We start from the raw sequence: 13,158 nt of genomic DNA, 5'->3' as shown, positions 1-13,158 counted from the left end.
ATAACAAGGTGTAGAGCTGGATGAACACAGCAGCCAAGCAGCATCAGAGGAGCCAGAAGGCTGACGTTTCGGGCCTAGACCCTTCTTCAGAAAATTTTCTGCTTGGCCTGCTGTGTTCATCCAGCTCTACACCTTGTTATTTTCAGATTCTCCAGCATCTGCAGTTCTTACTATCTCTGAAACGATTATATGGCCTATAAGTTTAAGTAACAGACAGAGGCTCTGTGATCTTATAGGCAAAATTTGTCATAAAATGCCAAATGATGGAGTTTTCAAAAATCCTGGTAATGTAGTTTTCAGGGCTTTTGTTGAATATTGGTACAATAGATTGTTTCAATGTTACTTCCAAAAGAGAACAGTAAAAAGGTTTCTCAACAGATTGGGACCAGGCTTATCAATGGCAGCAAGTATATTGAGAAGGATTAGACATATCTGTCTTCATACAATACTCAGTTAACAATGTTCAAAGCTCACAGGGACATGCGGCCCTGAAGGGGGCAACATTTTATAGTAGTGCCCACCAACAGTTAGATAACTTTTGCCCATAAGTGGCTGTCACTGCTTTCAGGTACACAGGGTCGAAAGAAGCCAAAAGCAGCGTGCCAAGCATCGCTTATCACTTATGCTCATTGGCCCCATGCACACCATGTACCTTGACCCTCTTAAATCAGACATTGGAGAGTAAGATTTGTATTGCAGGTTGTGCAGTGTTGGGGAACAAACCAATCCTAAATGCTATTGTTTGTACACTTATAGATGAGACTGCCACCTAGTGTAAGAAATAGCGATTTGGTTGAAGGTTTTTATTAGAACATTTAGAACAGAAATTCGAACAGTCAGACTTCCAACTCAGTTTTTAATAGAGAACAAGAGGCTTTGCACTAGTATAAATACTCGGTTCAGTAATGAAAAGCTCTACACAATAAGGTCATTTGGATGCGCAGGATGTTTTTTCCACATTACAATGTTCTGGAGAAAATGCAAGGAAAGTGAAAGCAGGGGCTTAAAAGGCAAGCCAGGCAGCATCAGAGGAGTGGGAAAGTTGACGTTTCAGGTCAGGACCCTTCTTCAGAAAGCATCGGCAGTTCTTACTATCTCCGGCTTAAAAGGCAAGATTTGCAAGTGAGAACTTTGCTTTATACAACACTTTTCATTACCTCAAAAATGACCTTTTTTATGATTATCATTCACAAGATGTGGGTATTGTTGGCTGGACCAGCATTTATTGACCACCTCCAATTGTCCAGAAGGCAGTTAAGGGACAATCTCATTGCTGTGGGGTCTGGAGCCACATGTAGGCCAAGCCAGGTAAAGTTGGCAAATTTTCTTCTCTACAGTGGTTTCATGAATATTATTAAACTCTTAATTCTAAGTTTTATTTGAAATCAAACTCCAGTTTTTGCTATCGCAGGAATCTAATGCGGGCCCCCAGAACGTGACCTTGGTCTTTAGATTAGTAGTTCAGTGATAATACCACTGGGCCATTGCCTCGCCAGACCTAGAATACTTCAAAAGCTAACGAAGTATGTTGACTGTGTAAGAGGATGTTTGTGCTTGTTGGAGACCAAGCATTTCACTGCAGAAGCCCTTTAGGACCGGGTCTAAACCCAACCCTCTCCAGATGCTTCATCATTGACACCACCTCCATCACAACATAACTATACTGGGGCAGTCACCGCTGATTGCATATTAACATAACTCTTCAAGCAATAAAGCTCTCTGTACCAGAATGCAGCGAGACTTGGACAACATTCAGGCTTGAACTGATAAGTGGCAAGCAACATTCATGTCTCATAAGTGCCAGGTAATGACCATCACGATAAAAGAAGATCCCCAACTGCCTCTTTTGATATTCAACAGCTTTACCTTCAATGCCTCTCCTAATGTTACTATTTTGGGAATAAATAGTGACCAGAAAGTTAACTGAGCAAAGCATAGAAATATGGGGCTGAATCTTATTTTTTTGTTCGCAAAGTCTGAGTTACGTCGAGACTTTCTAGAGATTTCCACCGTGAGGCACAATGAGTTTCTCAACACATCTTACCAAACTTACCTCGTTAACTACTTACTCCACTCCAGTGGTGTCTATCCCATCCGAGTCTAGCCTTTCTTACCACATGCCATTCTCAGAGCAACTCTTCAGATGCCCAGTGGAAGACTGGCATCCTTGGTGCCCACATCATCTATAAAAGGCTGCTGTGCACCCAGAGAAGCATTGAGAATGAGAGTGCCAGGACCTCAGAGGAAGCATTGGCAAGCTGTAACCTGCAAGATCCTGGACCGAATGTTGGAAAGTGTGATTGGAATAGGCAGCTAGTTTATTTAGCCAGCAGACACAATGGGATGAAAAGCCTCTTTCCACGTTGTACATTTTCTATGGTTGTGAGTTTCTAAGAATTTTCTTGCAATCACCTGAGAGGGCAAGTGGACCTCAGTTTAATGTCTCATCCAAACAACAGTGCTTCTGTATGTGCATTGACCCCTTAGCACTGTAGTGAGTGTTAACTGACATTGATGCGCTCAAATATCAAGAGTGATACATAAAAAGACTATGTTCAGCCTCAACAGACAAGAGAACTGCCACTGTGCAAAGGCTTACACATGAAAAAAAGTGGGCTGCAAAGAACAGTGAAAGAAAAATCACTTGCAAAGCTTGAGTTCCATTAATCATCAATGCCTGTTAGGTGCAGTGTTGTTCTTTTTTTGTTAAATTGATAATCTGACTGTATGGGAAATACTATACCAACCTTCTATTCCCTCATTCTATCCACCTATGAAATGCTGATCAAACCCTGCTAGAGACTGAAACCAAGATCTTCAGGATCCCTTCAACAGAAACATGTTAACGTGCAAAATAAAAATTTTAAAAATCGCTCCATGTAATTCATAGCACAAGGACACGTGCGAGGCAGCATTGTAATGGTCGTGCAGTGGATCCTCCACTGTGTGTGATATTAGGCAGTCTTAGTGATAGCCACGGTTTGGTATTTTAAGCTCAGATGTAAAGGCTGAATGTTTGTTTTGCCTGAATAAGTAATCATGCAGGGCAATGGAATCAGAGACAAGTGAACAACGTACCAGCTGGGAACCAAATGTAATAACTTTTGTCTTGACAATGCTAAGCTGAAGGAAGGAACAGTTCCACACAATGTGCCCTTATTATGAGGCATTTCTTTGCCAGCAGCAACAAACACAGCAATCAATGACTTCTAGTGGAGGAAAATATTTTCCATAAAACCATTCAGTGATTTGTGCTATTCATAATGGTTCAGGGATCATGATGTATAATTAGTAAAGGATCTTTAGAAAGCATTATGGCTATTTGTTTCATGGAAGGAAGTTTGAGAGTGTTGTATTTGGGACAGTACAATAAATGTTTTTGTCATTTTGCTCTTTCTACGGGTGTGTGTGTTTTCAGTGATGGAAATAGGATGGATTTATTCTGGTGCTAAGCATTTACTTTGTTTTGTCTGTACTGAAAACATTACAAGTTTACATGGGCTAGAGTTTATAGTTGTAGTTTAGCGCCAGGCACAATGGTGACTTTTAAATGGGAACTTTCAAATAGAGAAACTGGATTGGTTGGAGAGGGGTGTGGGGTGGGGGGATCTCAAAGAATTCTATAAAATTCTAGCATGACCAGACAGGGTAAATGCAGGAATAATGTTCCTGATGATTGGGCAGTCCAAAATGAGGGGCTACAGTTTAAGGATACCGAGTAGGTCATTTAGGATTGGGATGAGGAGAAATGTCTTCACTTACAGAGTGGTTAGCCTGTAGAGTTGTTTAGCACAAAAAATGGTCAAAGCCAAAACATTGAATGTTTTCAAGAAGGAGTTAGGTATATTTCTTGGGGCTAAATGGATCAAAGGGTGTGGGGAGAAAGCAGCAATATGCTCAGCCATAATCATATTGAATGGGGGAGCAAGCTTGATGGGCTGAATGGTCTATTTCTACTCTATTTTCTACATTTCTGTGTTTCTATCACTGAATTATGTCCATGCAAAACTGTCTCATTTTCCATGCTGTCTAACATCACTACTTGTGAAACCATGGGCAATTGGCTAATATAACATCTAAAGAACACACATTCATATTTATCACAGAATAATCTACAGAGATGTAAAATTCAATGATCAAAATAAACAAGAACCTTTGAACAAAAAAGGGAATTTGCCTGCAAAACAATGTTCTTGAAAGAGAAACATCCCCATAATTAGAGAATAGCAAAGATCTGTATCACCAGGAAAAGCACCACAGGAGATGTTACTGTATATGCTGTAATTGGAACAGCAGTCTGGGATGACAACTGACTAAGTCTGTAATAGCTCAGTCTCACAGGGGAGAAGTCCATCAAGTTTGTTCTAGTCAGTTTGTGGCTGTTTAACTTGGATTTTTGATCATTCGGAACTGGACACCCAAAATTGGGTTTGCTGATCTGGGGTAAATAAATGCTGTGTAATTCCTATTTCCAATTTAAACATGCACTTTCACATCACTTTGTCCCTTTGCTCAGTAATTGCTTCTGTAAATGAAGTACCTTTTGGTTTTCAATTCAACAAAAGCTATCATTTTTTTTTTCTTTCATGGGATGTGGCCAAAACTGGTAAGGCCATATTTGTTGCCCATTCTCAATTGCCCTTGAGAAGGTAATGGTGAGCCACCTCCTCGATCCGCTGTTAATCCATCTAGTGAAGGTACACTCACATTGCTGTTAGAACTGACAACAGTGCAGGAATGGCAACATGGTTCTAGGTTAGTGTGTGGCTTGGAGGGAAACTTGCAGGAGGTGGTACTCCTGTGTTCTACTGTTCTTGACATCTTTGTGGTAAAGATTGCAGATTTGAAAGGTGCTAGTAAAGGAAGTTTGGGGAGTTGCTGCTGTGCATCTTGTTGTGTAAGGACTTCAGGACTCTAGAGCAACATTACGAATATGTCACCAACCTATACGTAACCAACTGTAAATAGCACAGTATTGACAGTATTAAGACACTCTAAAAGACTACACCACACTACCGCAGACCAAACAACACTATATTAGGACTTTGGAGAGTCTTAAGAGTACATGGACATGAACACACAAAGATAAATCAGTTCTTACACAATATCACAATAAATACAGAGTCTGGCACATCAAAGATTACCATGTAAAGCTTTATTTAGTATTAATGTATCATAAATAGTGTTACTTTGAAGTCTAACCTTGAAGACAGTTAAAGGATGGTGGTAGCAAAGGATTCATTGCTTATAAAATACCTTGGCAGCAGTGAAGATCAAGAAACAGTGCTGAGATCATTTGGAGAAGAGAAGAATTCAAGAAAATTATTTGTTCAAGAAATTGTTACAGTTTTAAGACATATTATATTGAGTTATACATTGTTACTGTTCTGCATAGAGGGAGTTAACGTGTAAAGTAGTGGATGGGATACTGATCAAGTAGTCTGCTTTGTTTTAGATCACATTGAGCTTCTTGAGTTGGAGCCATGCTTGTATGGGCAAACAGAGAGCATTCCACCACCCTGCTGGGTTGTGTTTTTCACAGATTTTGGCGAGACAGAAGTTATTTACTGCAAAATTCTGAGCTTCTGATCTGCTCTTGCATCCATGGTATTTATATGTCTAGACCAGTTCAGTTTCTGGCGAACGGTAAATCCCCAGGAAACTGATTATGGGAAATTGAGCAAAAGTAATATTATTAGCTGTCAAGGAATGATGATTAGACATTCTCTTGTTGGGGGTTATTGGGGATGGCCATTGCCCATTTGTGTAGCACAGATGCTACCTGTCACTTATCAGCCCAACGTCAGATTTTAGACAGGTTTTGCTGCACATGGACATGGACATTTTCGGGATCTGAGCAGATGCATTTGGAGCTGAACATTGTGCAATCATTAGTAAACATTCCTATTTCTGACCTATTGATGGTCAATGAAAAACCAGGTCAGGCCCAAGACACTACTCTGAGGACTCCCACCTGTTTTGGAGGTATATAATATAACATGTCTGAAAAGTTGATATCAAATATGTACACTGAGGAACTGAGGAGAGTCTTGTGATGCAGTGGTAATGTCCCTACCGCTGAGCCAGACAACTCCAGGTTCAAGTCCCATTTGTGCCAGAGGTGTGCAATAATATCTCTGGACAGGCTTTTTTTTTGAAAGAATTATCTACCTTGAGGGACTCCTGCAGAAATGTTCTGGAGTTATGAACATTGGCCTCTGACAGCCATAACCATCTTTGAAAACCAAGAGAGTTTTCTGATTGCTGGGCTCTTTGAAGGTTTGGTTAAATGCTGAACTGAAGTCAAGGGCAGTTGCCCTCACTTCACCTCTTTTGTTTGCCTGCTTTTCCATATAATCCAAATGCAGTGACTATTATAATACACACACAAACATATATATATAAAATACATAAAATACTACATATATTTACAAGCAGGTGAGGAGAGCTGAAATAAGTTCCCTAATTCTCCCACTCCCTGCCAATTCTGTAAGTGTCTTACTATTTGTGTTTTAAGGCTATGACAAAAGTACTCAAGACAGGTTTTCTTAGGTTAGACAAGAAGGTGATACATTTATTGAAAGTATTTGTTCCCATGCTAGGGAAAACCTAAGTAATGCAATACTATTCATTCGGTTATACACGTTGGCTGCACACACACACACACACACACACACACACACACACTCAATTGGCAAAGAGACTGGTCTGACAAAGAGTTTAGATTTCATGAACAGAAGTATGCACTTAGTTGATCTTGGACTGGTCTCATTGTGGTGAGTTCAATATTGCGGCCATTTACTTAAGCTGTTCTCCAGGAAGTCATCGTACAGAGAAGACTGCCACATTTTGGAAGACCTCAGTTCACAGTTGTTTGTTACATCTCATGGTCAGTACATCAGTGCACCTTTAAAAGACACAGCATACCTTGAAGCAACACAGTATGTCAGTTTATCTTTAAGTGACATATTCATGATATCATTACTGCATCACAGCATGTGACCGATAGGTATAAAAATCTCATTCACTATCTTTCCTTACATTACTTTCAGCATGACATGTTGCTGGATGTTTGTTGTGCTATTGTAACCCATTAGTTTGACCACTTAGATGGCTAATGCTTGTATATAATAGTATCTATAATAAACATTTGTTGGATTGTCCAATGTGATGATATCTATGCCCACTGTTTATGTGATGGAAGATAACATAAGCATCAGATAAAAGTATCTTGTTGGAGGCAAACTCACACCGGTAGTTGGTTTTCTCTCAAGGCTGGTCACCTTTGCAGAAGTCCACACAACACTTCCAAACACAGGCTCACAATTTGTCTTCACCACAGCATTGTCCTAATCTCTCTTTTGCTTGACAAGGAGACCTTGAAGATTATTTTCTTTGTTCATGTTTGTGGTAGTCATTGGTTCAAAACAGTTTACAACTCAGAGACTAAAATAAAATAAAAACTGTTGACACTGGAGATCTAAAACAAACACAGGAAATGGAGAAACTCAACCAGACCTGAATGTTTCAGTTCCTCTGGGATTAGATTCCCTGTTTATAACTTGCTTGGTAGAACGTGAACTTTAGTAATTTACAGTAACAAGTTTGTGTTTTGTTTAAAAAGAACTCAATTGTCTGAACAGCGTTTCAATATTTTAACAAATCCAGCCCGGAAAAAGCAAATTCAAAATTGCATCTTCAAAAGAAAAACAATAGCACAACAAACTACCAGCAACATGTCATGCTGCTAGTAACCCAAGGAAAGATGATTTATGACATCCTTATGACACTACATATAGCTTAAATTAAAAAAAATACAATGTATTCCTTTAACATCCAAAATCAGAAGATGGGTTGATGTTTTTGGGGGAAAGATAAAACAAAATTCTGACCAAAATAAGACCTGTCTTTTCTGCTGCATATGAACACAAGAACTATCGCTATACCCCATATATTTTTTTACTAAGGGAGGTATTTCAAAATATAATTTGGCACCATGTAAATCTGCAGGGATCTGTTCTGGGATCTCTGCTCTTTGTGATCTTTATAAATGACTTGGATGAAGAAATGGAAGGGTGGGTTAGTAAGTTTGCCGATGACATGAAGGTGGGTGGAGTTGTGGATAGTGTGGGGGGCTGTTGTAGGTTGCAATGGGACATTGACAGGGTGCAGAGCTGGGCAAAAAAATGGCAGATGGAATTCAACCCAGAAACGTGTGAAGTGATTCATTTTGGAAGGTCGAATTTGAATGCAGAATACAGGGTTAATGGAAGGATTCTTGGCAGTGTGGAGGAACAGAGGGATCTTGGGGTCCATGTACATAGATCCCTCAAAGTTACTACCCAAGTTGATAGGGTTGTAAAGAAGGCGTATGGTGTGTTGGCTTTCATCTGCAGGGGAATTGAGTTTAAGAGCTGCAAGATTATGCTGCAGCTCTATAAAACTCTGGTTCGACCACAGTTGGAATATTGTGTTCAGTTCTGGTCACCTCATTATAGGAAGGACGTGGAAGCTTTAGAGAGGGTGCAGAGGAGATTTACCAGGATGCTGCCTGGACTGGAGGGCAGGTGTTATGAGGAAAGGTTGAACGAGCTAGGGCTTTTTTCATTGTAGCGAAGAAGGATGAGAGGTGACTTGATAGAGGTGTACAAGATGATTAGAGGCATAGATAGAGTGGATAGCCAGGGACTTTTTCCCAGGGCGGAAATGACTATTACGAGGGGGCATAATTTTAAGGTGATTGGAGGAAGGTATGGGGAGACGTCAGAGGTAGGTTCTTTACACAGAGAGTGGTGGGAATGTGGAATACGCTGCTGGCTGTGGTAGTGGGGTCAGATACTTTAGAGACTTTTAAGTGACTCTTGGATAGGCACATGGAGGATAGTAAAATGTAGGGTATGCAGGGTAGTTTGATCTTAGTGGGATAGTAGGTCGGCACAACATTGTGGGCTGAAGGGCCTGTACTATGCTGTACTGTTCTATGTTCTATGTTCTTTGTTCTAAATACAAAGACATGGTCAGTTTTAAATGCTTGTGGATGATTATACGTTCCCGGTTATTTCCAAAATATTCCTGATATATCCAGCAGTAGCATTTTTTTCTATAATTCATTTATATATCTTGTAAACAGGTTTCAGTATGCGCGGTCTCTTTACACAATTGTTTCAAACATTAAACTTGTTTAAAATGATACCTGACACTCCAGCCGAGGAGGCTATCATAGATTCAGCAACATAATCTGGAAGATTGTGCCTTCAAAACATGTAAGGAATGCGCAATAGGGAGAGGGTGATTTTTAACGCTCGCCTGTTTCAAATGAAAACAAAAATCGAGGTGAGTTTAGATCCAAGTTGTTACCGAGCATAACCCTTCAAGCCCTGTACGCAGATCTCACTCGATAGTAAATGCTCCAGATGGTAAGAGAATCGGCTTTTATAGAAGAATAGAGAAAAGTTTTCCCTCTTGGTCGGATCATACTCGAAGTTTGTTTCATAATATTGTGTGCTACTTTTTAACACGTTACTTTTGTCTCTATTGCCGAGGTAACAGTTGCTAGGTTACAAATAGAAACTCGCTGTTCGGGCAGAGTGAGACAGAGAAAGAAAGCAAACTGGGCTGGCAGCAGGTAAGGAAGTGGAGAGTCGGTGGGCTAACTGAGTGAAGCCGGGGCTGATGCCGGCAATTTCAAAACTTATCGTAATTCTCTTGTTAGTTCCGAGTTCCTGGGACCTGAGTCCTTATTTAGTGTCATGGTCAAAATAGTTAAGAACCTTAGGCATTGATGGTACATATCAAAGCTCCAAAAGTTTATGAAACACCTGACATACATCAGTGTGATGGTTTGGGTCAAGTTCCATCTTCGAGCATTCAATCGTCAAGACTCCCCCCAGGTTTATTTCCACAATGTAATTACTGACATAGGGGGTGTGTGGAGGGACGAACACACAGGAATCTCATTCTGCAGTGAAATTGGCAAATCGAAAATTCGAACTTTCATTTTTTTATCTTAAACTTGCTGAATATCATACTGTTAACTTTATTTTGTCACTAATTACATCCCATCCTCGATTATTTCTTTAATTGCTGGGCTTTTAAATAGCCATTTTGCGCAGCATTGCTTGCACAGCAAAAGACAATGCATTTCAAATGAGCGAATTCAATGTGAAAGGTGGCATGTTTCAGATGTGTCAGTTTCCCGTACCGTTTCTCCTGGATGGCTCTGTATGATTCCACGCTAGGCTTTTTTCAATTACGTCAGCAAACCTCATCACCTTTGCTTCCCACCCTCAGCAATAATCTCAAAGTATCCAAGATTCCATCCTTGACTCCGTTTATTCCTCATTTGCAATCTGCACCATGATCCACACCATCCAATCTCTCACTGCAGCCTACTGCTGCAAAATTCTTGATCGTTAGTGGCCTGTTGCAAAGTTCTTTTTACTTGTTCATAGAATGTGAGCATCACTGTCAAGGCCAATTTCCTTAATTTCCCATCATGAATTGACCTTCAAAAATTTTATTAAATTACCTTCTTGAACCGTTGTAGCCCAAGGGGCATAGGTATTCCCACTGCACTTCCAGAATCGTAGAATACCTACAATGTGGAAGCAGACCATTTGGCCCATCAAGTCCACCCAGACCCTCCCATCCCTGTAACCCTGCATTTCCCATGGCTAACCAACCTAGTCTGCACATCTCCAGACACTATGGGCAATTTAGCATGGCCAAACCACCTGGCCTGCACATCTTTGGACTGTGGAACGAAACTGGAGTGCCTGGAAGAGACCCATGCAGACACAAGGAGAATGTGCAAACTCCGCACAGACAGTTTCCTGAGGGTGGAATCAAACTCAGGATCCTGGCACTGTGAGGCAGCAGTGCTAACCACTGAGCCATCATGCTGCTCACTTCTATGAAGAGAGTTCCCTTTTTTTAACTCAGTCTCATTGAAGGAATGACTTTATAGTTCTGAGTCAGGGTGACATGGAGGGAAACTTGCAGATGGTAATGATTCCAAGGGCTATCATTGTCCTCCTTACTGTTGAAGCCATGAATTTGGAAGATGTTGCCAAAGAAGTTTTGGTGAGTTCTGCACCACTCCTTGTAGAATGCTGTGATTGTGTATCAGTGATGGAGAAAGTGACTATTTAATATTGTTAGAATCCTCACTGAGTTTTCATTGTTATTTATTTTTATTATTTTATCAATTTTGGTTTGGAATTGTGAACTTGGCATTGGGAGCTAGAAATGACTTGTGGGCTTTGGTATAGCTTGTGGTTAAAGGAAAAGAACAGATCAAACAAGCTTTGTTTGTTTGTGAGGTTGGAGGCTAGTTGCAGGCTGACATTTGATTAAAACTGTTCTATTTGACACAGCAATCCTGGTAAGAGCATTGTGTTTAAACAGTTGAAGTCCTTGGCTATTAATGAGGTCAGTACCTGTAAATTGGTTCCAACAAGGCTGGAAGCAACCATATGTTCAAGAAGATGGCCATTGTTGATTGAGGCCTCAGGAAGGGACAATCTGGATAATCCTTGATGGAGGATGGGAAAAATTGTGTCTCTAAGCGCTGCTCCTTTATTGAGGTATTTTCAGTATTGGAGATGTTTTTCTTGAATTCTAGGAGCAGTAATTACTGTTTTACAAACTGCTGCATTGTTTTGGAACTTTGGGGAAAAAAGATCAAAATGATAGCACTTTAAAAAAGGAGGAAGACAGACAAAGGCAGTGGCAATGTCCACATGGGTAGGGATTCAAACAGAGAAAGAAACCTACAGTGACAGTAGGAACTGCCGATGCCGGAGTCTGAGATAACCTGAAACGTCAGCTTTCCTGCTCCTCTGATGCTGCCTGGCCTGCTGTGTTCATCTAGCTCCACACCTTGTTACCTAAGAAACCTACAGTGCCATGTGACCCAGCATTGAATCTGCACAGCTAGTGCCTCTGCTGTTTGATTTCAAGTATCTCTGTACATCAGCGTTCGTCTAAGAAAAATTAACAAGCAGCGAAATTCACAGTTGACCTTGGAGAAAACTGTGTGGGAGAGCTCACAGCAGAGGAGCAGCTAAGTAGCTTTTTAAAATGTAACCTTACTGATTATTTTGTAAAGCTATAATAATGGCTGGAGTGAGTTTATTTTAAAATTATATGTTTTATTGAGATCTATCTCTTGATTAAACTTTAAAAAAATAAACAAAGGTACTAAGCTAGCCTGAAGCAGTGCGTTTAGAGCAGTAAGACTGTGCTGTTTTCTGGGTTTGTAGATTGTTAAGGTGCAAAAATGGCCTTTAGTAGAGTGATATGCTCTTCTGACCAAACGTGGCAAATTAGGGAGAGTTTTCATGTTACTGATAATTATGCCCACAGGAAGTGTGTTTAGTTGAGAATTCTATCAGAATGCATGGATCAATTGGAGTGGCAGTTAGAGGCAGTGAAGAATTTCCAGAAGCTTGGGCGTGTGATGGATGGCAGCTATAGGATGGGAGGAAAACCATAGATACAGTCAGGAAGATGGGTTACCACCAGGAAAAGTAGGAGAGGGAGGCAGGTAGTGCAGGAGTCTCCTGTGGCTATTCCTATCTCAAACAAGTATGCTATTTTGTAAAATGTAGGGGGTGGTGGACTCTCAGGGGAATGTAGCACTGGCAGCCAAGTTTCTGGTACCGATACTGGCTCTAATGTAATGAGGGGTCTGTCAGGTTCCAAGCAATCGATTGTGATAGGGGACTCATTAGTCAGAGGCACAGACAGACATTTCTGGAGCTGACAATGAGACATCAGAATAGTGTGTTGCCTTCCTGGTGCCAGGATCAAGGATATCTCGTAGAAAGTGCTGAATTTTCTCAAAAGGGAGAGGAACCAGCAGGCAGCCATTCTATGCATTGGAACTAATGACATAGGAAGACAAAAGGATGTGATTCTGAGGAAAGAATATAGGAAGTTAGGCAGGAATTTAAAAAGGAGGACCTCAACAGTGGTAATGTCTAGACTACTCCCGGGGATTTTAGTAGCGGGGAGGTGGTGAGGTGGTGGACCTGGGGCTTTGGGACCCAGAGAGATAGTGAGGAAAGACATCAGTCTGACACTGGTACAGTTGGGGAATGGAGCAAGTCGAACAGTCAGGGCAGGCAGGAATAAAAGCAGAGAATGAGGTAAGAC

The 13,158-nt window shown here is 40.8% G+C and overlaps 1 protein-coding gene and 1 long non-coding RNA gene across 3 annotated transcripts in view; one reads left to right on the top strand and one right to left on the bottom strand.

Moving 5' to 3' along the window:
• Positions 1 to 6,671: 6,671 nt before the first annotated feature.
• The window catches only part of LOC125485282, a 159,589-nt gene continuing 153,102 nt past the window's right edge, over positions 6,672 to 13,158 (bottom strand). For both annotated transcript variants that reach the window (XR_007264005.1, XR_007264006.1), the window contains 2 exons: positions 9,194 to 9,306; positions 6,672 to 6,907 (listed from right to left, as the gene is read on the bottom strand). This is a non-coding gene — a long non-coding RNA (uncharacterized LOC125485282). The remainder of the gene's footprint in view (positions 6,908 to 9,193; positions 9,307 to 13,158) is intronic.
• Positions 9,594 to 13,158, top strand: part of ppp1r32 (protein phosphatase 1, regulatory subunit 32) — a 134,525-nt gene continuing 130,960 nt past the window's right edge. Inside the window, exon 1 of the mRNA XM_048607390.1 lies at positions 9,594 to 9,625. The gene's annotated coding sequence lies outside the window, so the exon portion shown is untranslated. The remainder of the gene's footprint in view (positions 9,626 to 13,158) is intronic.

The sequence above is a fragment of the Rhincodon typus genome, chromosome 17, assembly GCF_021869965.1.
Source record: "Rhincodon typus isolate 14 chromosome 17, sRhiTyp1.1, whole genome shotgun sequence".
NCBI classification, from domain to species: Eukaryota; Metazoa; Chordata; class Chondrichthyes; order Orectolobiformes; family Rhincodontidae; genus Rhincodon; species Rhincodon typus.
The sequence above is the reverse complement of the archived record's forward strand: the minus strand, read 5'-3'. Positions and strand labels throughout refer to the sequence as shown.